Source organism: Bos taurus, chromosome 20, assembly GCF_002263795.3.
Source record: "Bos taurus isolate L1 Dominette 01449 registration number 42190680 breed Hereford chromosome 20, ARS-UCD2.0, whole genome shotgun sequence".
NCBI lineage: Eukaryota > Metazoa > Chordata > Mammalia > Artiodactyla > Bovidae > Bos > Bos taurus.
In genome coordinates this window covers 8,775,854-8,799,095 of record NC_037347.1, presented here as the reverse complement: position 1 = coordinate 8,799,095, position 23,242 = coordinate 8,775,854, and the positions used below count along the sequence as shown (strand labels likewise).

Genomic DNA, 23,242 nt, shown 5'->3' with positions numbered 1-23,242 from the left:
CTGTAGAATTTACTTTGTGATACTCTTTTCCTATCTCCTTACATACCATAAAGACTGCCTGTAATCACCTACTTAGTTTTCACTCTTGTGAAATTTTTACAAACTGATTATAATACATTTATATCTGATTTAATACTCACCACTTGATTTCTGGTTCTTTTCTTCGTTCCTCTATTCCTCCAGTATTTTTCTTTTGATTTTTCTATTTCTTTAGAATATCACCTCATTTAAATGATGAGTCAAACAGCCCATTTTCTTATATATTCTTTGCTCATACAAATATAGTTTAAGTAATCTTCATCTTAATTCTACCTGATGATATAAACTATCCTCATTAAATCTGTTTTTTTAAATGATAATTTTAATGGGGAGTGAAGTGTGACGGGAATGAACACTAAGTGCCTACTATTGCATCATTTTACATTCTCAATTAATCTTCTCTTCAACCCCATTTCACAGATGACTAAACTGTGACTCAAAGTTAAGCTACTTTCCTGAAAAAGACAGTTGGTAGGACTGAGATTGTATGTATGATTCTGGATCCCATGTTTCGCCTCTATCCTCTTGCTTAGCAACAAAAATAGTGTAGAACAATATTCAGCTCAGGCACTAAAATTATAAAAATTGATTTCCTTTCATAAGTTTTTTTCTGCTGTGTCTTCCCACAGCTGAAATCTGAATAATGTATGCCCCTATTATGAGTGAGATTTCAATGAACAAGGAAAGGTTAGATTAAAACTGATGATAACCAACCTACAGGCTACTTATCATTTGTTACCTTTCTGTTGTATTGTCTAAACTGCTCTGACCCTTTTACCAGTTCAGCCTTGGCCAGGGAACACTGTGCTATGTTCCTTTTTCTGTTTATGCTTAAAAATGTGAAATACTGAATCAACCCATTACACTTTAACAGTCAAAGATAGTTTGGAGCATGAATGAGAAACTCATAGGGCCCTCTCACTTGAGAACTTTAGGAGAAATCTTAACTGTAACAAAATAATATACCTGTAATCACTGAAATGATCTGTAGTGGATGTCCCGTGTGCTACCTTGTTTTTCAAAGAACTATCAGCTTAGCTCCCAGTCAACTATATTGATGTGTCTCCCTTTATAAACTAGATTCTGAAATACTAAATCATATATATTTTTTTACTTTATAATTTCAGATGTGTTATGTAGGAAAATATGTGGTTATTTGCATCATACCCTTTTTTACCATGTTTTTAAATACAGTAAGTATAGCTGTAATCAATAGCTTGCCTGGTACTCATATATTTTAATCATTTAATGCCAGAATTTTACCAAGAGCTACTGTAGTCTTGCTAGGGCACGTACAGATTTATCTCCATCTTGCATATATGTCCACACATAAACCATCAAGCAAATAATCTAGCAGTGTAATGTTACTTTAATCCATTTTGAGTTTATTTTTGTGGTCCAGTTTCATTCTTTCACATGTGAATATCCAGTTTTCTCCCTAGGTCTTCCCTGGTGGCTTATATGCAAAGAATCTGCCTGCAATGCAGGAGACCCAGGTTCAATCTCTGGGTCGGGAAGATCCTCTCGAGAAGGGAATGGCTACCTGCTCCAGTATTCTTGCCTGGAGAACTCCATGGATAGAGGAGCCTGGTGGGCTACAGTTCATGGGATCGCAAAGAGTTGGACACAACTGAGAGACTAAGATCTAGTTTTCCCAGCACCATTTATTGAAGAGACTATCTTTTCCCCACTGAGTATTCTTGGCTCCTTTGTCAAGTATTATTGACTGTATATGCATGGGTTTATTTCAGGGCTCTCAATTCTGTTCCGTTGGTCTATATGTCTGTTTTTATGCCAGTACTGTTTTGATTTCTTTAGCTCTGTAATACAGTTTGAAACCAAGAAGTGTGATGCCTCTAGCTTTATTATTTTTTTGCAGGATTGCCTTGGCTAATTAGGGTCTTCTGTGGTTCCATATGAATTTTAGAATTTTTTTTTTCTATTTCTGTAAAGAAAAAAGACATTGAAATCTCAAAAGAGATTGCATTATCTCTGGATGGCTTTGGGTATTATGGACACTTTAATAATATTCTTCCAGTCCATGAACATGGTATATCTTTCTGTTTGTTTCTTCTTCATTTTCTGTCCTCAGGATGTTATAGTTTTCAGTGTACAGACTTTGGTATCCTTCATTAAATTTATTCCTAAGTATTTTATTATCCTCTTTGATGATATTGTAAATGGAACTGGATTTTTTTTTCAAACAATTTGTTGTTAGTGTATAGAAGTGCATTGGTTTTTGCATGTTGATTTTTTTTTATCCTGTAACTTTACAGAATTCATTTATTAGTTTGATAGAATCTTTATAATTCTCTATGTGTAATATCATGTCATCAGCAAACAGAGACAAATTTACTTCTTCTTTTCTAATTTGGATGTCTTTTACTGCTTTTTTTCTTGCATGATTGCTCTAGTATTCCATTGAATTGGAGTTTTGAGAATGGGCACTCTTATCTTATTCCTGATCTTACAGAAAAAGTTTTCAATCTTCATTATTGAGTATAATACTACCTGTGAGTTTGTCATATATGGCCTTTTTTTATGTTGAGATATGTTTCTTCTATATCAAGTTTGTTGAAAGTTTTTATCATTAATAGATACTGGATACTGAATTCTGTATGTTTTTTCTGCCTCCGTTGACATCATTATTCATATCTTTCATTTTGTTAATGTGATATATCAAATCAATTGATTTGTGTGTGTTGAATCAGCCTTTCATCCCAGGGATTAATCTCACTTGATTATGACATATGATCTTTTGAAAGTGCTATTGAATTTGGTTTGCTAGTAATTTGTTGAAATTTTTTTTCCTGTATCCATCAGAGATGTTGGCTTGTAGTTTTCTTCTAGTGTTCTTATCTGGTTTTCCTATCAAGGAAATGCTGACCTCATAAATTGCATTTGGAAGTATTCTTTCCTCTTCATTTTTGGTAAGAGAGAATTAATATTAATTCTTCATTAAATGTTTGGTAGAATTCCCCAGTGAAACCATCTGATCCTGATCTGGTCTTTGTTAGGATTCTGTCTGATTCAGTCAGCTTACTCATTATTTGTCAGTTCATATTTTCTATTTCTTCATGATTCAGTTTGGTACATCATATATGTTTCTGATAATTTATGTATTTTTCCTAGTTTGTCCAATGTATTTGTGTATAATGGCAGTCTCTGGTCATTGCAAGCACCCTCTTTCAACAACACAAGAGATGACTCTACACATGGACATCACCAGATGGTCAATACTGAAGTCAGCTTGATTATATTCTTTGCAAACAAAGATGGAAATGCTCTATACAGGCAGCAGAAACAAAACTGGCAGCTGACTGTGGCTCAGATCATGAACTCCTTATTGCCAAATTCAGAGTTAAATTGAAGTAAGTAGGCAAACCACTAGCCATTCAGGTATGACCTAAATCAAATCCCTTACGATTATACAGTGGAAGTGACAAATAGATTCAAGGGATTAGATCTCATAGAGTGCCTGAAGAACTATGGATGGAGGTTCGTAACATTGTACAAGAGGCGGTGATCAAAACCATCCTCAAGAAAAATAAATGCAAGAAGGCAAAGTGGTTGTCTGAGGAGGCCTTACAAATGTATAGCTGAGAAAGGAAGAGAAGTGAAAGGAAAAGAAAAGGAAAGATAAACCCATCTGAATGCAGAGTTCCAGAAAATAGCAGAGAGAGATAAGAAGGCCTTCCTAAGTGAGTAATACAAAGAAAGAGGAAAACAATAGAATGGGAAAGATTAGAGATCTCTTCAAGAAAATTAGAGATACCAAAGGAACATTTCATGCAAAGATGGGCTCGATAAAGGACAGAAACATGAACCTAACCGAAGCAGAAGATATTAAGAAGAGGTGACAAGATTACACAGAAGAACTATACAAAAAAGATCTTCATGACCCAGATAACCATGATGGTGTGATCACTCACCTAGAGCCAGACATCCTGGAGTGCAAAGTCAAGTGAGCCTTAGGAAGCATCACTGCAAACAAAGCTAGTGGAAGTGATGGAATTCCAGTTGAGCTATTTCAAATCCTGAAAGATGATGCTATGAAAGTGCTGCACTCAATATGCCAGCAAATTTGGAAAACTCAGCAGTGGCCACAGGACTGGGAAAGGTCAGTTTTCATTCTAATCCCAAAGAAAGGCAATGCCAAAAATGTTCAAACTACTGCACAATTGCACTCATCTCACACTCTAGCCAAGTAATGCTGAAAATTCTCCAAGCTAGGCTTCAACATTATGTGAACCGAGAACTTCCAGATGTTCAAGTTGGAGTTAGAAAAGGCAGGAGAACCAGAGACTACATCATACCCCTTTTACCATCTTTTTAAATACAGGAAACAGAATGCCAACATCTGTTGGATCATAGAAAAAGCAAGAGAATTCCAGAAAAACATCTATTTCTGCTTCATTGACTATGCTAAAGCCTTTGACTGTGCATCACAACAAACTGGAAAATTCTTAAAGAGATTGGTATACCAGACCACCTTACCTGCCTCCTGTGAAACCTGTATGCAAGTCAAGAAGCAACAGTCAGAAATGGTCATGGAACAACAGACTGGTTCCAGATTGGGAAAGGAGTACATCAAGGCTGTATATTGTCACCCTGCTTATTTAACTTATATGTGGAGTATATGGTGTGAAACGCTGGGCTGGATGAAGCACAAGCTGGAATCAGGATTGCCAGGAGAAAGAGCAATAACCTCAGATATGCAGATGACACTGAAGCCTTGAAATTAAGACACTTGTTCCTTGGGAAAAAAGCTATGACAAACCTCTGCTTATTAAAAAACAGAGACATTACTTGGCCAACATAGGTCCATCTTGTCCAAGCTATGTTTTTTCGAGTAGTCATGTATGCATGTGAGAGTTGGACAGTAAAGAAGGCTGAGAGCTGAAGAATTGATGCTTTTGAACTGGGATGTTGGAGAAGACTCTTGAGAATCCCTTGGACTGCAAGGAGATCCAACCAGTCCATCCTAAAGAAATCAGTCCTGAATATTCGTTGCAAGGACTGGTGCTGAAGCTGCAGTACTTTGGCTATTGGATGGGAAGAAATGACTCATTGAAAACAACCCTTATGTTGGGAAAGATTGAAGGCAGGAGGAGAAGGGGACAACAGAGGGCGAGATGGTTGGGTGGCGTCACCGACTCAATGGACCTGAGTTTGAGGAAGCTCTGGGAAATGGTGAAAGAAAGGGAGGCCTGGCATGCTGCAGTCCATGGGGTTGCAAAGAGTCTGACACGACTAAGCAACTGAGCAACAGATGATAGTCTCTTGGGACCCTTGTATTTCTGCGGTATCAGTTATAATGTCTCCTCTTTCATTTATAGTTTTAAGTTCTCCTTTGTTTAGGCTAAAGTTTTTTGTCAATTTTGTTTATCTTTTCAAAGAACCAACTCTTGATTTTGGTAATTTTTTTTTATTATTTTGTTTTTCACTGCTTCCTTTATTTCTGCTTTAATTTTTTAAATTCCCTTCTGCTAAACTGGGAGTTAGTTTGTTCTTTTTCTTGTATCTTTAGGCATAGGGTAAGGTTTTTTATTTGATATCTTTATTTTTTTCTTGATGTATGTGGTTTTGGCTGTAAACTTACCTCTTAGAGCTGCTTTTGCTGCATCTCATAAGATTTGGTGTGTTGTGTTTTTACTCCATTTTGTCTGAAGATGTATTTTTATTCATTTTTAAATTTCTTTTTTGATCCATTAGTTGTTCAGGAATGTGTTCATTTCTATGTATTTATGGATTTTCCAGCTTTCTCCCTATTGTTGATTTGTAGTTTCATACCATTGTTATCAGAAAAGATATTCGATATAACTTCTGTCTTGAATCTGTTGAGACTTGCTTAGTTGCCTGCATATGATCTAACCTGGAAAGTGTTTCATGTGTACTTGAGAAGAATGTGTGTTCCATTCCATTTTGGGTGGAATGTTCTGTATGTGTTTATTATGGCCATTTGGTCCTCTATGGTGGCTCAGATGGTAAAGAATCTGCCTGCAATGCTGGAGACCTGGGTTTGATCCCTGGGTTGGGAAGATCCCCTGGAGGAGGGCTTGGCAACCCACTCCAGTAATCCTGCCTGGGGAAGCCCTGTGGACAAAGGATCCTGGTGAGCCGTAGTCCATGAGGTCTCAAAGAGTCGGACATAACTGAGTGACTAAGCACATGGCCATTTACTCTATAGTGTTTTTCAGTTCCACTGTCTCCTTATTTATCTGTGCGGATGATCTAGCCTTTGTTAAGAGTGGAGTATTAAAGTCTCCAACTATTACTGTATTGCTGTTTATTTGTTCTTTTAGTTTTGTGATTATATGCTTTAATACTTAGGTGCTCTGATGCTAGGTACTATATATTTACAGTTGTTATATCTTTTTGATGGATTGATTCCTTTATGATAATATGAATTTTTTTTGTCTCTTTAGACCATTTTTAATTTCATGTTTTATTTGTCTACTATAAATATAGCTACTTCTACTTTCTTTTGGTTACCATTTGTTTGAGGGATCTTTTTCCATTCCTCATTCTCAATCTACTTGTGTCCTTAAACTAAGTCTCTTTTAGACAGCATATTGTGGATCTTGTGTGTTTTAAAATTTTTTTAGAAATTTTTCTCCACCATTTTGTCTTTTGATTGGATAATTAACCTATTTATGTTTAATGTTTAAGATAATTATTGATATGTAAGGACTTACTGTTGCCATTTTGATAATTGTTTTCTAGCTGTTTTGTAAATTGTGCCTTTCTTGCTGTCTTTGTGGTTTGATGACTTTTTGTAGTGTTATACTTTGAATCCTTTATCATAATCTTTTGTGTATTACTATAGATTTTTCCTTTGAAGTAACCATGAGGCTCACATAAAAATAACATCCTATTTTAAACTGATAACAACTTCAGAAGCATACAGAAACTTTATACTTCCACATATCTCCCTATCACATTTTAGGTTACTGATGTTACGGTTTCCATATTTTTATATTCAGTTCAGTTCAGTCACTCAGTTGTGTCCGACTCTTTGCGACCCATGAATTGCAGCACGCCAGGCCTCCCTGTCCATCACCAACTCCTGGAGTTCACTCAAACTCATGTCCATCGAGTTGGGGATGCCATCCAGCCATCTCGTCCTCTGTTGTCCCCTTCTCCTCCTGCCCCCAATCCCTCCCAGCATTAGGGTCTTTTCCAATGAGTCAACTCTTTGCATGAGGTGGCCTAAGTATTGGAGTTTCAGCTTTAGCATTAGTCCTTCCAATGAACACCCAGGACTAATCTCCTTTAGGATGGACTGGTTGGATCTCCTTGCAGTCCAAGGGACTCACAAGAGTCTTCTCCAGGACCACAGTTCAAAAGCAATTCTTCGGCACTCAGCTTTCTTCACAGTCCAACTCTCACATCTATACATGACCACTGGAAAAACCATAGCCTTGACTAGACAGACCTTTGTTGGCAAAGTAATGTCTCTGCTTTTTAATATGCTATCTAGGTTGGTCATAACTTTCCTTCCCAGGAGTAAGCTTCTTTTAATTTCATGGCTGCAATATCAAAGTATTGTAGCTTTGGTTATTTTTAATACTTTGAAAAAAACTTTTAAACTAGAGTTGTAAATAAATTAAATACCACCTTTAAAATGTCAGTGAATCTGTGTTTCATAATATATTATGAAGCTAGTGGAGGTGATGGAATTCCAGTTGAGCTATTTCAAATCCTGAAAGATGATGCTGTGAAAGTGCTGCACTCAATATGCCAGCAAATTTGGAAAACTCAGGAGTGGCCACAGGACTGGAAAAGGTCAGTTTTCATTCCAGTCCCAAAGAAAGGCAATGCCAAAGAATGCTCAAACTACCACACTATTGCACTCATCTCACACACTAGTAAAGTAATGCTCAAAATTCTCCAAGCCAGGCTTCAGCAATACGTGAACTATGAACTTCCAGATGTTCAAGCTGGTTTTAGAAAAAGCAGAGGAACCAGAGATCAAATTGCCAATATCCGCTGGATCATCGAAAAAGCAAGAGAGTTCCAGAAAAACATCTATTTCTGCTTTATTGACTATGCCAAAGCCTTTGACTGTGTGGATCACAATAAACTGTGGAAAATTCTGAAAGAGGTGGAAATATCAGACCACCTGACCTGCCTCTTGAGAAACGTATATGCAGGTCAGGAAGCAACTGGACATGGAACAACAGACTGGTTCCAAATAGGAAAAGGAGTACGTCAAGGCTGTATATTGTCACCCTGCTTATTTAACTTCTATGCAGAGTACATCATGAGAAACATTAGGCTGGAAGAAGCACAAGCTGGAATCAAGATTGCTGGGAGAAATATCAATAACCTCAGATATGCAGATGACACCACCCTTATGGCAGAAAGTGAAGAGGAACTAAAAAGCCTCTTGATGAAAGTGAAAGAGGAGAGTGAAAAAGTTGGCCTAAAGCTCAACATTCAGAAAACGAAGATCATGGCATCTGGTCCCATCACTTCATGGGAAATAGATGGGGAAACAGTAGAAACAGTGTCAGGCTTTGTTTTTTGGGCTCCAGAATCACTGCAGATGGTGATTGCAGCCATGAAATTAAAAGACGCTTATTCTTTGGAAGGAAAGTTATGACCAACCTAGATAGCATGTTCAAAAGCAGAGACATTACTTTGCCAACAAAGGTTCGTCTAGTCAAGGCTATGGTTTTTCCAGTGGTCATGTATGGATGTGAGAGTTGGACTGTGAAGAAAGCTGAGAGCCGAAGAATTGATACTTTTGAACTGTGGTGTTGGAGGAGACTCCTGAGAGTCCCATGGACTGCAAGGAGATCCAACCAGTCAATTCTAAAGGAGATCAGTCCTGGATGTTCTTTGGAAGGAATGATGCTAAAGCTGAAACTCCAATACTTGGGCCACCTCATGCAAAGAGTTGACTCTTTGGAAAAGACTCTGATGCTGGTAGGGATTAGGGGCAGGAGGAGAAGGGGACGACAGAGGATGAGATGGCTGGATGGCATCACCGACTCGATGGACATGAGTTTGAGTGAACTCCAGGAGTTGGTGATGGACAGGGAGGCCTGGCATGCTGCAATTCATGGGGTTGCAAAGAGTCGGACACGACTGAACGACTGAACTGAACTGAACTGAATGAGTTTTATACATTTATGTTTTTAGGATATTAATTAATATACTTTTCTTTAATAAGCATTCTTTACAACTTGAAGAATGTTGTTTTATCATTTCTTGTTCTAGTGGCAATAAAATCCCTCAGCTTTTTTGTTTGGGTATGTCTTTATCCTTTGTTTCTGAAGGAGAGCTTTCTGGGTATAATATTCTTGGTTGACAAATGTTTTTCTCCCTCAATATTGGGAATAATGTCATTCCACTCTTTCTGTCCCTGCAAAGTTTCCATTGAGAAATCTGTGTCTTGTGGAGGCTCCCTTATATGTTGAGTTGCTTTTCTCTTGCTGCTTTCAAAATTCTCCATTTATTTTTGACTTCTGACAGTTTAATTATAAATTCTTGATGTATCCCTTTTCACATTTAACCTGTATGAGATTTGGATGTTCATTTCTCTCCCCAAGCTTGAGAAGTTTTCAGCCATCTAACCCAAATCTTAGCCTTTAGTAACCAGCTGAATTGTGGCAAGTTGCTTAACATAATTGAAACTGTTTCCTCAACTCACTAAACTCAGTTTAGTTTTGAAAAACAGAGATAAAATATGACAGTACTTTGAAAATTATTCAGCAGTCTGTTTACCTGAAACCAGTTGGCAATGATCAGTCAGCATTCTGAAGTAGAATTTACAATTATGTTGTTAAAAGAATGTTTTTCTTAAATTGATGTCATGGAAATAAAAACCATGCTGCTGCTGCTGCTGCTGCTAAGTCGCTTTGGTCGTGTCTGACTGTGTGCGACCCCATAGACGGCAGCCCACCAGGCTCCCCCGTCCCTGGGATTCTCCAGGCAAGAGCACTGGAGTGGGTTGCCATTTCCTTCTTCAGTGCCTGAAAGTGAAAAGTGAAGGTGAAGTCGTTCAGTCGGGTCCAACTCGTAGTGACCCCATGGACTGTAGCCCACCAGGCTCTTCCATCCGTGGGATTTTCCAGGCAAGAGTACTGGAGTGGGGTGCCATCGCCTTCTTTGAAAAACCATGCCAGAGTACAGTTAACATGTTCATTGAGCATAATCGGTTGAATGTAGCAATGGGAATATCCCTAGTAAAGCTCATTAATGAATATACAATATGAAAAGAATCAGGGACCTAATTTACTTATTTTGTATGTTTGTATTTTAATGTGTGGGCTTATTATTTAGAGAGGTTTTCTTTCACTTTTATAAATGTCTTAATATTGCTATCTGAAGAAAGATGTGATTATTATTTGCCAAATAAGTTGATTTGATATATGAATTTAAATCATATTTGGCCAGTCAAGAACCATGATTGTCTAGTATGTTTTACCTAATAGTTTACTTAATGTATTTAATTTATATAATGACAACTTACTTGTCCCCCTGTATATTGACTGAAAAGTTTCCATTTATAAAAACCTAAATGCAACTCCTTACTAAACTCCTTGAATAAATTATGAAGTAAATGACCATTGTACTTCATAGCTTCCAACACATACAGTCCTTACTAAGTAGTGGAAACTGATGTGACTTTAGACAGTATGTTCTTATGTTTTGGTTTTCATCAAAGACATTTTTCTAGTGGTTGGAATATTTTCATATTAATCAGTACAGTCTGCATGCTTCCTCTTTCTTCTGTTTTCTGTCATTTATGTTACAGCTAGGACACTGCTGCTCATTAGGATAAGAAATTCATAAAAATTGCCAAGAGCAGGCTTATTAAGCTAATATTAATGATTCTCAACTGGCTGTATATTGGAACCACCTGGGAGTTATTTAAACATACCCATGCCTGGGTCTTAGGTCCCACTCCTGTGTAGAATCATAAGGAACAGGCATCATATTTTATTAAGCCCCCAATGAGTATAATGTGCACTTAGGACTGAGAACCACTGGTTTAAATAACATACACGGAGAGTGAGACCAATTGTGATATAGTTTAATCTTGTTTTAAAAGTCAACAGAGAATTGGTGTTTTAATGATGAAAATTATGTAACTGAAAGTTAAATATATGGGAAGTATTACTCCTATCAGCCTTTTATTTTGTTGTATAATAAAAAGTTTGTATTGAAAAGCAAAGTGTAGTTATCATACCTGAACTTAAAGAAAGGAGACCCTTAAGTAACAGAGCTTTTGAGTTCTTGAGAATTCATGAAATAGAAAGAAAAAGATAAACCTACCTATGAACTCTAGACCCAAGAGTTCTGTTAAGGGTTAGTCACATGTTCATGAGGTGGCAGAATTAGAAGAATATGGCAGCATGGTTCAGTGCACAGGCTCTGGAGTTCGGTGGATCTGAGCTTGAGTCTTGCCTTTATTATTTACTATCTTTACGACCTTGGACACTTTACTCAACTTGTCTGAAGTCTGTTACCCTTCTACAAAGTGGGGGTAAAATAGTAATCCCTACTCATGGAATTAAAGGAGATCATGCATTTATATCATTTAGTATATTTAGTGGCACATAGAAGTGCTCCATAAATGATAACAGGGTTGCTTATTACTAGACACAGTCCATACTTTGGTTTGCCACATACTGGCTGGGCAAGCTACTTAACCTCTTTGAACCTCAGTTAACATAAAGTGGAGTTAATATCTACCTCATAGTGCTGCTGTGAATATTAAATAAACTGAACTATATATAAGAAGTAACTGATTGTAGATTAGAGTGAGTTTTGAGATCAAGTTTTCCTTCTTGTCACCTGCTCATTTTGATACTAGTCTTAAAATATTTGTTTGTAAACTTTAGTCCTTGAGTTGCATGTCTAGTCATCTTCAGAGGTCTTCCTGAAAGGGCACTCTAAGAATACATTTATTTACATCTTCCATAATACTTATTTTCCATTTCCTTTTTTTTTTCTGTTAATCTGTCAGCTCTTAGATGACAATAAATTGTGAAGTCAGAGAATTGTAATTTTAACCTCTTAGCATAATTCTTCCAAGTGGTGAACAAGATCCTAGTCAGTAAGTCAAGAACTGTTTAAACCTACTTTGTATCTAGCACCATGTAACATCAGAGGGTCCATATGCTGTGATCCCTGCCCTTTAATCTGGTTGAGCTCATTTTCTCAAGTAGCTTGGCCTCAGTGGTTGCTTTTACTTTTTCCTCTCTTCTTTTTTGATCCTTAATCTCTGATTACTTTATAGAATCTCTTAAAGAACCTTCTAGTTCTACTGATATCTTTTATTTACCAAGCCTGTTGATATTTCCTTCTCTGACATTAAAAAAAACCTCATTTTTAAAAAGTTTTAATAATCAGCTACCTTTAGACTTTTCCTTTGTCCCCTTCATACCTGAAATTTGGTTCAATTTCTTCTAAAAGTTTTATTAAATAACTTCTTAAAAAATAACATGATCTTTTTAGCTCTGTAGGCATCTCTGATTTTTTTTTTCTTCCTTGTTCATCATAGTATTTTTTTTTGTAAAGAACATTTTATTTTGAAAGATCTGATTCACATTCAGCAAATGATTCAGCAAATTACTTAAGCTGTATTTTGATTTATCTGCTTGTCGAATGAAGATAATACTTGGCCACCTACTTACAAGAAAGGGATGTTGTGAAGATTAGACTTAGAATGTTATGAATTCATCTACTCAAGTGCTATTAAAATATCTCATTTTTTTCCACACTATATACATATTGCTTTTTTAGATCTATTTTTATAATAGTGAAATATGATTTTTACTTTCTCTTTCACCTCACTACTAAGATATCAAATGGTTCTCTAGTCTCCATGGATTGTAGCCTGCCAGGCTTCTCTGTCCATGGAATTCTCCAAGCCAGAATACTGGAGTGGGTAGCTGTTCCCTTCTCCAGGAGATCTTCCCAACTCGGGGATTGAACCCAGGTCTCCTGCATTGCAGGCGAATTCTTAACCCACTGAGCCACCAGGGAAGCCCAAAGATATCAAATAGTTCTTTAGTATACAAATGGTTTTCTTTACTATTAGCTTGCAGGTTACAGAAATTGATGTTTCTATTTAAAAGGCAGTCTTATCAGGGGCCTAGAGACTGAACTCTGGAACCAGGTTAGTTGGGTTTGAGTCATGGCTTGTCATTTGCTGAGTAACCTTGGGCAAGTTACTTCTCTGCACCTTAGTTTACTGATCTATAAAATGTAGTTAATGTCTTATAGACTTCTGAGGAATAACTAAGTTACATAGTTCTTAGGGCATTGCCTGGCAGTCAAAGAAAATATTAGCTATTACTATAATAGACAAAATAATAAGATATTAAATTTTTAATATTTAAATCCTAGAATTTTGGGTAGTATTTTGGCTCCTGAAACATGACAGCCCTTCCTCTAGCAAACAACTCCATTTTAAATGCAAATTGGACAGTTAGGTATTCCTGTGACTCCTCCTGCCCCTTCAAGTGATTTTCCTACACTGCAGCCTGATGGATTTTTTAAAAACTAATTTTTCTTATAAAAATATGCTTATTGTAGAAATTAGCATAATACTGCACAGCAGAAGATGACCCTGTCCTTCCCCATTTCTACTTCCTAGGAGGAGTAGTCCTTTTCCATATTTTTATTTGATCATATCTTTTATAACTTGTGGTTATGATTTCATAACCATCTTCACAAGTTTTCTATTAGCCTTAGGATAAAGTCCAAACTTCCTTACATAGTAGTCTGTGAAGTCTTCCTAGCCCTGCTTTCATCTCACTTTCTCATAGTCTTTTGTTAATTCCTATTGCTGCTCCTGCTGCGAAGTCGCTTTAGTCGTGTCCGACTCTGTGCAACCCCATAGACGGCAGCCCACCAGGCTCCCCCATCCCTGGGATTCTCCAGGCAGGAACACTGGAGTGGGTTGCCATTCCCTTCTCCAATGCATGAAAGTGAAAAGTGAAAGTGAAGTCACTTCAGTTGTGTCTGACTCTTCATGACCCTATGCACTGCAGTCTACCAGGCTCCTCCATCCATGGGATTTTCCAGGCAAGAGTACTGGAGTGGGTTGCCATTGCCTTAGATCTCAGGTGAAAAGTCACTTCCTCAAGGAGTTCCTTTCCTGACCTCTAACTGACCTCTTGGCATAATGTCCCCACAGCCCTCTGTACTATCCCCTACTGTGTTCATTCTCCACTGAGGCAGTGCTGCTCTCTGAGGTGACGGGCTAGTAACTAAGGGGCTCCATCACTTAGCAGGTGAGGAGTGCTTATGTTCATCTTTAAGAATTGTCTAGAGCCTTGAATGACTTCTGAATGTTCCATTAGGGAATCACATAGCTGAAAAAAAATCTGTTACAGCTGTCAGAGCCTAAAACCTAACTTAGTTTCACATTTGCATATGGAATTTTTTGCAGGATTTTAATTAAATGTTGAGTTTTCCAGGAATAAAACTACTGTATTATTTGAAGGAAGATTACACCAAGAATTGGAACTCTACCAAAGAATTGGTCACCATTTTGGGAAATCATGTCACTGATGGCAACATTTATCACATTCATAGTGATTCTCCATATTAGGTAGAAACATCTGACTGCTCAGTAAATATTTGTTTGAATTTAATTGAAATTAGGAGAGAAAAATATGGGAGAAAAGCACTTATTTCTTCCTAGCAAAATGTATTTTCTTTCCTCTCTTTTCCTGTTGTTCATCATTCATACACTTCATTTGTAGACAGTTTATCTGACTCTGCCACTGAATGAGAACTAAGGGCAAGGACAGTATTTTACTTACTTTGAGTCTCTAATGCTCACTGAGTACATGGTCGTTGCTCAGATTAATTGAATTATTGGACAAGAGTTGTATTTTAGTAATTAACAGCAAGAGTATTTATTCAGCAAATACTTAATAAATTACTATAGTGATTCAAAAAAGTCAAAAAGATAGTCACTGCTGTCAAGGAACACATGATGGGTTGCTAAGACAGACCTGGAAATAATTATAATATGGCTGTTGGTGAAATGGAAATAGCCACAAACTATAGATCTGTGATGAAAAAAAAAAAAATCAGTACTTAAGTCTTGTGGAGAGGTCCTATAATAATGTTACAGAAAAGAAATAGTATCCAGTATCAATCGTAGTGCCAAGGAAGACACTCAGTAAATACTTGGAAACTGAGTAAATGAGCATATCTCTGATGAGTGAGATGGAGTTTGCCAAATGGTCAGATGTAAAGCAGGCATTCTAGGGCTTCCCTGGTAGCTCAGTGGTAAAAACAAAAATCTGCTGGCCAATACAGGAAACACGGGATTGATCCCTGGTCCGGGAAGATCTCACACGCTGTGGAGCAACAAAGCCCGTGCGCCATGACTCGAGCCTGCACTCTAGAGCCCAGAAACCGCAGCTGCTGAGCCCACACACTGTAGAGCGAGTCCTCCACAGCGAGAGAAGCCACCACAATGAGAAGCCCACCGGCTGCGACTAGACAGTAGCCCCTCTCCCCACAACTAGAGAAAAGCCCATGGAGCCACGAAGACCCAGCATAGCCAAAAAGAAATAAATAAAATGATTATAAATAGGGCGTTCCAGAGAGGCAGTCCCTATGCAGAGACTTAGAGGTATGAGAGGCGCAGTTGGTATTGCTGGAGCATAAAAGTTGGACATTGAATTGTAAGAAATAAAGCTGTCCTTGGAGATGATGGGCCAGATCATGAAGGGCCTCGTCCATGAAAAAGAAGAAGTTAGATTTTATGTTGCAGGCAGCAGAAAATCATTGATGTAACAAACAAAACTACTAAATTTCAAACCATACTGTATGCCAGGCAAGTACCCATAATCCTATTACAGAGTCAGTATATTCTCATTTTATAGTTGGGACACTGAGGCTCAGAGAGATTAATTTATCTTGCCCAGGTTTTCACAGCTACTAAGTGAAAGAACTAGGGCTTAAATTTAGGTTGGTTGAGTCCAGACCTCCTGTCTGCTTTTTAAACTAGATTTTACAACCCCTGTAGCAGGGGGAAAAAAATAGATATTTTTACTTTTTAACTAGTCTGACTTCTTTACCTCCCATCAACTCTAGTACATTCAAGTTTTTAATGTAAATTCAAGTTCTTAACAGTTTAGGACTCAAGTTTTAGTCTTCTGAAGACTACAGTTATTTTAGTTAGTTACCTCTTGCAAACTTTTTATTCTGGTGCCATCTTCTATATAGATAATTCAAATAACTGTCTTGGTTTTTATTGAAATGCCATTTGTGGGGGAGAGGAGACTTACCATTGAATGTCATGGACCAATCAACATGATGGCATCTGGTCCCATCGCTTCATGGGAAATAGATGGGGAAACAGTGGAAACAGTGTCAGACTTTATTTTGGGGGGCTCCAAAATCACTGCAGATGGTGATTGCAGCCATGAAATTAAAAGACGCTTACTCCTTGGAAGGAAAGTTATGACCAACCTAGATAGCATATTCAAAAGCAGAGACATTACTCCTTGGAAGGAAAGTTATGACCAAACTAGACAGCATATTACAAAAGCAGAGCCAACAAAGGTCCGTCTAGTCAAGGCTGTGGTTTTTCCAGTGGTCATGTATGGATGTGAGAGTTGGACTATGAGGAAAGCTGAGCACCGAAGAATTGATGCTTTTGAACTGTGGTGTTGGAGAAGACTCTTGAAAGTCCCTTGGACTGCAAGGAGATCCAACCAGTCCACCCTAAAGGAGATCAGTCCTGGGTGTTCATTGGAAGGACTGATGCTGAAGCTGAAACTCCAATACTTTGGCCACCTCACGTGAAGAGTTAATTTATTGGAAAAGACCCTGATGCTGGGAGGGATTGGGGGCAGGAGGTGAAGGGGACGATGGAGGGTGAGATGGCTGGATGGCATCACCAACTCGATGGACATGAGTTTGAGTGAACTCCAGGAGTTGGTGATAGACAGGGAGGCCTGGCGTGCTGTGATTCATGGGGTCACAAAGAGTCGGACACAACTGAGTGACTGAACTGAAGTGAAAAGAGAAAAATTTGAAGTACTAAGTCCATTTCTGAAACATTTCTGAATCTTCAATATGTAAAAAGAATGGTAATTATTTTAAGAAAATTTAATATTAATCTTGATATTCTATTTAATTTATATAGATGTAGTTCACTGCTTAAGTAAATGATTTCTACCTCATAATCCTGGTGTGCACATTTAGCTTGAAATACTTCAGATGTTATCCATATAACCCTGAGACATCTCTCGCTACCTTAAGGTAGTATTCTCCTAACTTTAATGACTGTTACTGTAGTAAGTCCTGGAGATAGAGATGGCAGTGGTTGCACAACAGTGAAAATGTACGTAATGCCACTAAATTGTACACTTTAAATGGTTAAAATGCTAAATTTTGTATTATGTGTATTTTGTTATTGTTGCTGTTGAGTCACTCAGTCGTGTCTGACTCTTTGCCACCCAATGGACTGCAACATGCCAAGATTCCCTTTCCTTAACTCATGTCCATTGAGTTGATGATGCCATCCAACCAACTCATTCTGTCTCCTCCTGCCTTCAGTCTTTCCCAGCATCAGGGTCTTCCCCACTGAGTCAGCTCTTAGCATCAGGTGGCCAAAGTATTGGCTTCAGCATCAGTCCTTCCACTGAATATTCAGTGTTGATTTCCTTTAGGATGGACTGGTTTGATCTCCTTGTAGTCCAAGGGACTCTCAGGAATGTTCTCCAGTACCACAATTCAAAAGCATCAGTTCTTCAGTGCTCAGCCCTCTTTATGTTTCACCTCTCACATCTGTACATGACTACTGGAAAGAGTTGTGTCTGACTCTTTGCAACCCTGTGGACTGTAGCCAGCCAGGCTCCTCTGTCCTTGGGATTTGCCAGACAGAAATACTGGAATGGGTTGCTATTCCCTTCTCCAGGGGATCTTCCCAACCCAGGGATCAAACTCACATCTCTTAATGTCTCCTGCATTGACAAGTGGATTCTTTACCACTAGCACCACATGGGAAGATAGCATTCTCTCTATGGACCTTTGTCAGCAGAGTGATGTCTGCTTTTTAATATGCTGTCTAGGTTGGTCATAGCTTTTCTTCCAAAGAGCAAGAGTCTTGATTTCATGGCTGCAGTCACCATCTGCAGTGATTTTGGACCCCAAGAAAATAAAGTCTGTCATTGCTTCCATTTTTTTCCCCATCTGTTTGCCATGAGTGATGGGACAGGATGCCATGATCTTTGTTTTTTGAATTTTGAGTTTTAAGCCAGATTTTTCACTTTCCTCTTTCACCTTTTTTAAGAGACTCTTTAGTTTCTCTTCACTTCCTGCCATAATGGTGGTGTTGTCTACATATCTGAGGTTATTGATATTTTTCCTGGCAATCTTGATTCCAGCTTGTGCTTTATCCAGCCAGGCATTTCTCATGATGTACTCTGCATATAAGTTAAATAAGCAGAGTGACAGCATATAGCCTTGACGTACTCCGTTCCCAATTTTGAAGCAGTCCATTGTTCCATGTCCAGTTCTAATTATTGCTTCTTGACTTGCATACAGGTTTCACAGGAGGCAGGTAAGGTGGTCTGGTATTCCTGTCTCTTTAAGAATTTCCCACAGTTTGTTGTGATCCATACAGTCAAAGGCTTTAGTTAATGAAGAAGTCAGTGTTTTTCTGAAATTCCTTTGCTTTTTCCATGATCCAGCGGATGTTGGCAATTTGATCTCTGGTTCCTCTGTCTTTTCTAAATCCAGGTTGTACATCTGAAAGTTTTCAGTTCACATAATGTTGAAACCTAGCTTGAATAATTTTAAACTTTACCTTGTTAGCATCTGACTTGAATGCAATTGTGCAGGAGTTTGGACATTCTTTGGCATGGCCCTTCTTTGAAAACTGACCTTTTCCAGTCCTGTGGCCACTACTGAGTTTTCAAATTTACTGATATATTGAGTGCAGCACTTTAACAGCATCATATTTTAGGATTTGAAATAGCTCAGTAGCTCAGTAGAAATTCTACTACCTCCATTAGCTTTGTTCTTAGTAATGCTTTCTAAGGCACACTTGACTTCAACACTCCAGGATGTCTGGCTCTAGGTGAGTGACTACACCACATGGTTATCAATATAACCATGGATATAGTTCTTTTGTGTATTTTTATATAGTTCTTTTATGTATTCTTGCCCACCTTTTCTTAATCTCTTCTGCTTCTGTTAGGTTCTTCTGTTTCTTTCCTTTATTACGTCCATCTTTGCATGAAATATTCCCTTGGTATCTCCCAAGTTTCTTGAAAAGATCTGTCTTCCCCATTCTGTTGTTTTCCTCTATTTTGCATTGTTTACTTAAGAAGGCTTTCTTATCTCTCCTTGCCATTCTCTGGAACTCTGCATTCAATTGGGTATGCCTTTCCCTTTCTCCTTTGCTTTTCTCTTATCTTCTTTTTTCAACTATTTGTAAGGCTTCCTCAAACAACCACTTTGTCTTCTTGCATTTCTCTTTCTTTGGGATGGTTTTGACCACCACCTCCTGTACAGTGTTAGGAACCTGCATTCATAGTTCTTCAGACACTCTGTCTACCAGATCTCATCCCTTGAATCTATTCATCACTTCCACTGTATTCTCATAAGGGATATGTTTAGGTCATACCTGAATAGCCTCATGGTTTCCCCTACTTTGTTCAGTTTAAAGCCTGAATTTTGCAATAAGGAGCTCATAATCTGAGCCACAGGCAGCTCCTGGTCTTGTTTTTGCTGAGTGTATGGAGTTTCTCCATCTTCAGCTGCAAAGAATATAATCAGTCTGATTTCAGTATTGACCATCTGGTGATGTCCACATGTAGTGTTGTCTCATGTTGTTGGAAAAGGGTATTTACAATGACCAAGTGTGTCCTCTTGGCAAAACTCTGTTAGCCTTTGCCTTGCTTCATATTGTACTCCAAGGCCAAACTTGCCTGTTTCTCCAGGTATCTCTTGACTTCTACTTTTGCACTCCAATCCCCTATAATGAAAAGGACCTCTTTTTTGGTGTTAGTTCTAAGTCTTGTAGATCTTCATGCTGCTGCTGCTGCTGCTGCGTCACTTCAGTCGTGTCCGACTCTGTGTGACCCCAGAGATGGCAGCCCACCAGGTTTCCCCGTCCCTGGGATTCTCCAGGCAAGAACACTGGAGTGGGCTGCCATTTCCTTCTCCAATGCATGAAAGTGAAAAGTGAAAGTGAAGTCGCTCTGTCATGTCTGACTCCTAGCGACCCCGTGGACTGCACCCTACCAGGCTTCTCCGTCCATGGGATTTTCCAGGCGAGAGTACTGGAGTGGGGTGCCATTGCCTTCTCCAGTAGGTCTTCATAGAACCATTCAACTTCATCTTCTTCAGCATTAGTGGTTGGGACATGGACTTGAATTTATGTGATATTGAATGGTTTGCCTTGGAAACAAACAGAGATCATTCTGTCATTTTTGAGATTGCACCCAAGTACTGCATTTCAGACTCCTTTGTTGACTATTAGGGCTATACCATTTCTTCTAAGGGATTCTTGCCCACAGTAGTAGATATAATGGTCATCTGAATTAAATTCACCCATTCTGGTCCATTTTAGTTCACTGATTTGTAAAATGTCGATGTTCACTCTTGACATCTCCTGCTTGACCACATCCAATTTACCTTGATTGATGGACCCAACATTCCAGGTTCCTAAGCAGTATTATTCTTTACAGTGTCAGACTTTCATCAGACTTTACTTTCACCACCAGAAGTGAGTGAAGTGAAGTGAAGTCGCTCAGTACTGTCCAACTCTTTGCGATCCCATAGACTGTAGCCTACCAGGCTCCTCTGTCCATGGAATTCTCCAGGCAAGAATACTGGAGTGGGTTGCCATTTCCTTCTCCAGGGGATCTTCCTGACCCAGGTATCGAACCCAGGTCTCCTGCATTGCAGGCAGACGCTTTACCGTCTGAGCTACCAGGGAAATCCCTCACCACCAGACACATCTACAACTAAGCATCGTTTCCACTTTGGCCCAGCCTCTTCATTCTTTCTGAAGCTATTTCTTCACTCTTTCCCAGTAGCATATTGGACCACGTACTGGCCTGGGGGGCTTATCTGGTGTCATATCTTTTTTGCCTTTTCATACTGTTCATGGAGTTCTTAAGGCAAGAATACTGGAGTGGTTTGCCATTCCCTTCTCCAGTGGACCATGTTTTGTCAGAACTCTCCCCCAGTGTGCATCTATTAAAAAATGAAAAGTTAAATCTATATGTAGTGGCCTGGAATGATGGCCATTCAATGTTGTGTGTTTAAAAGTTGTAGAGTTATTTAATAATACAGTATGTGGCATGATCCTAAAATACAAACCAGAACTATATATATGTTTGCGAATAGAGAAAGGTGTAGATGGATTCGTTTCAGACTAGTAAAACTGATTGTGTTAGGGCTGTAAGTTTAGTGATGGATTTAAATTAACTTTTTGTACAACCATGTTGTTTAATGTGTTGTAATATTGTTTTTGTAATTGTTTTTGAAATTTCTGAAGTAAAAAAGCCGGGAGGGAAGGGGGAGTTGTTTTTAACGATAGAAATTGTAATAGGGATCACAGTGTGAGTCGCTGACCGAGAAGGCACAGGAGAAACCTTGGTACTAGTGGTGATCTTTATCCTGATGCAGACGTTGGTTACACCAGGTGTATTCACTTTATAAACATACACAAGTTTGTATGCTTATGATTTGTACAGGTTACTGTACATATCAATTAAGCGTTTCTTAAAATTATGGCACAGAAATACAATGGAATACTTTGTTTTTAAAAATACTCTAAATATTTAATGATATATGGAATTGGCCCAGAAACAACAGTCTCATCATTATAAAATATATAAACACACAGAATGAAGACTCCAATAAAAACATGACAATATTATTAATAGATATTATGTCCAGATACCATTTTTTGGTTTGGAGATTAGGGGGTTGGGTCATTGAGGAAGTTGGTAGAATTTGGTAAAGAAAACCAGATTACAGGATATTAAGCAGAAAATAAAAGTGAAGGAGAGAGGGAACGTTTTTTTTTTTTTTACAAATATAAGAAAGAAAAACAATACTAACTGTTGTTAGTGTTTTTTTTTTAAACGAACTGTAAGGTCAGGTAATTTTTTTTTAACCCCAGCTAGGAAGAGACTCCTACTAGGAAGGGACTAATTTCAGATTTCAAACTATCAAGTATAATAGTAGGTCGTTATGAAAAAGCCCCTCCTTCAGCAAATTCATGCTGAATTACAAATAATTCATGCTGGATACTTAAGTTTTGTTTAAGCATTCAAAGAAACTGTCATTGATAGGATAGTTTCCATTGATTATAGTAGATGCAGCTCATAGTAGTTTAAGAAACCTGTACTCCTCCCAGTTTTAACTAATTAACTATTGTCATTTCCTGTGATCTTTTTGCTCTACAGTTACCACTCGGGGGGCAAATAATATCCCCTCTGGCCAGAGTGATAATAAAATAAAATGTATGTGAAAACACATTAATAGAATTAAACACTATCCAGTTGTAAAGTTACATTCTTTTTCTTGTTTTTTCTTCAGCCCTAAGTCATTAGTTGTGAATGTGGTTATTTCAGGTGGAGTTTAACTTAAAGAGTTCAAAAGTTGAAGTTTATGAAAGAATGCATTTTTTTCAGTCGTTTTGCAAATGTAAATGCAACATGTAGTGTTTATTCAAGTGTGAGTTGTGATGCAATCCATTTTTAATATTTTAGACTAAATTTTAGTATTTAGTACTTTATATATCAAATTTAAATATAAACATTTGTTATTCTAAGTATTGTTGAGCCGTCAGGGGAATTAGCAGGCTTTTTTCCCTATTAACAGTCATTCTTAATTATTAACCATGTTAATTTAAAATGATTAAAATCCCAAATCAGATCTCCAGGTGTCTCGCAGGGGGTTTGCTTTTTTTAGATTAGCCCTTAAATCAGTAATAATCTGGGTGGAACTAGAGTTGGGTTAGGTTGGAGAAAACTGCGTGGCACTAGGACCCAGGGGGCTCCCGTGAGCGGATCTAGGGGCCAGATTGCAAATTCGCGGTGACTCAGTCTGGTCGGCTCCTTGCGCTCAGCGGCCGCGGCGGCAGCAGCAGACGTTGGCGGCCGAGCTGCTAGGATCAGTTCCCCCGGGTTTCACCGTCCGAGACTTCCTTCGGGGCGCCCCAGGCAGGTCTGAGGCGTCCGGGGAG

The 23,242-nt window shown here is 38.3% G+C and overlaps 1 protein-coding gene across 4 annotated transcripts in view; it reads left to right on the top strand.

Annotated features, from left to right (window-relative positions):
• Positions 1–23,242, top strand: part of TNPO1 (transportin 1) — a 93,869-nt gene that overhangs the window by 17,586 nt on the left and 53,041 nt on the right. The window contains exon 2 of one of the 4 annotated variants that reach the window (XM_059878803.1): positions 1,482–23,219. The gene's annotated coding sequence lies outside the window, so the exon portion shown is untranslated. 4 annotated transcript variants of the gene reach the window in all.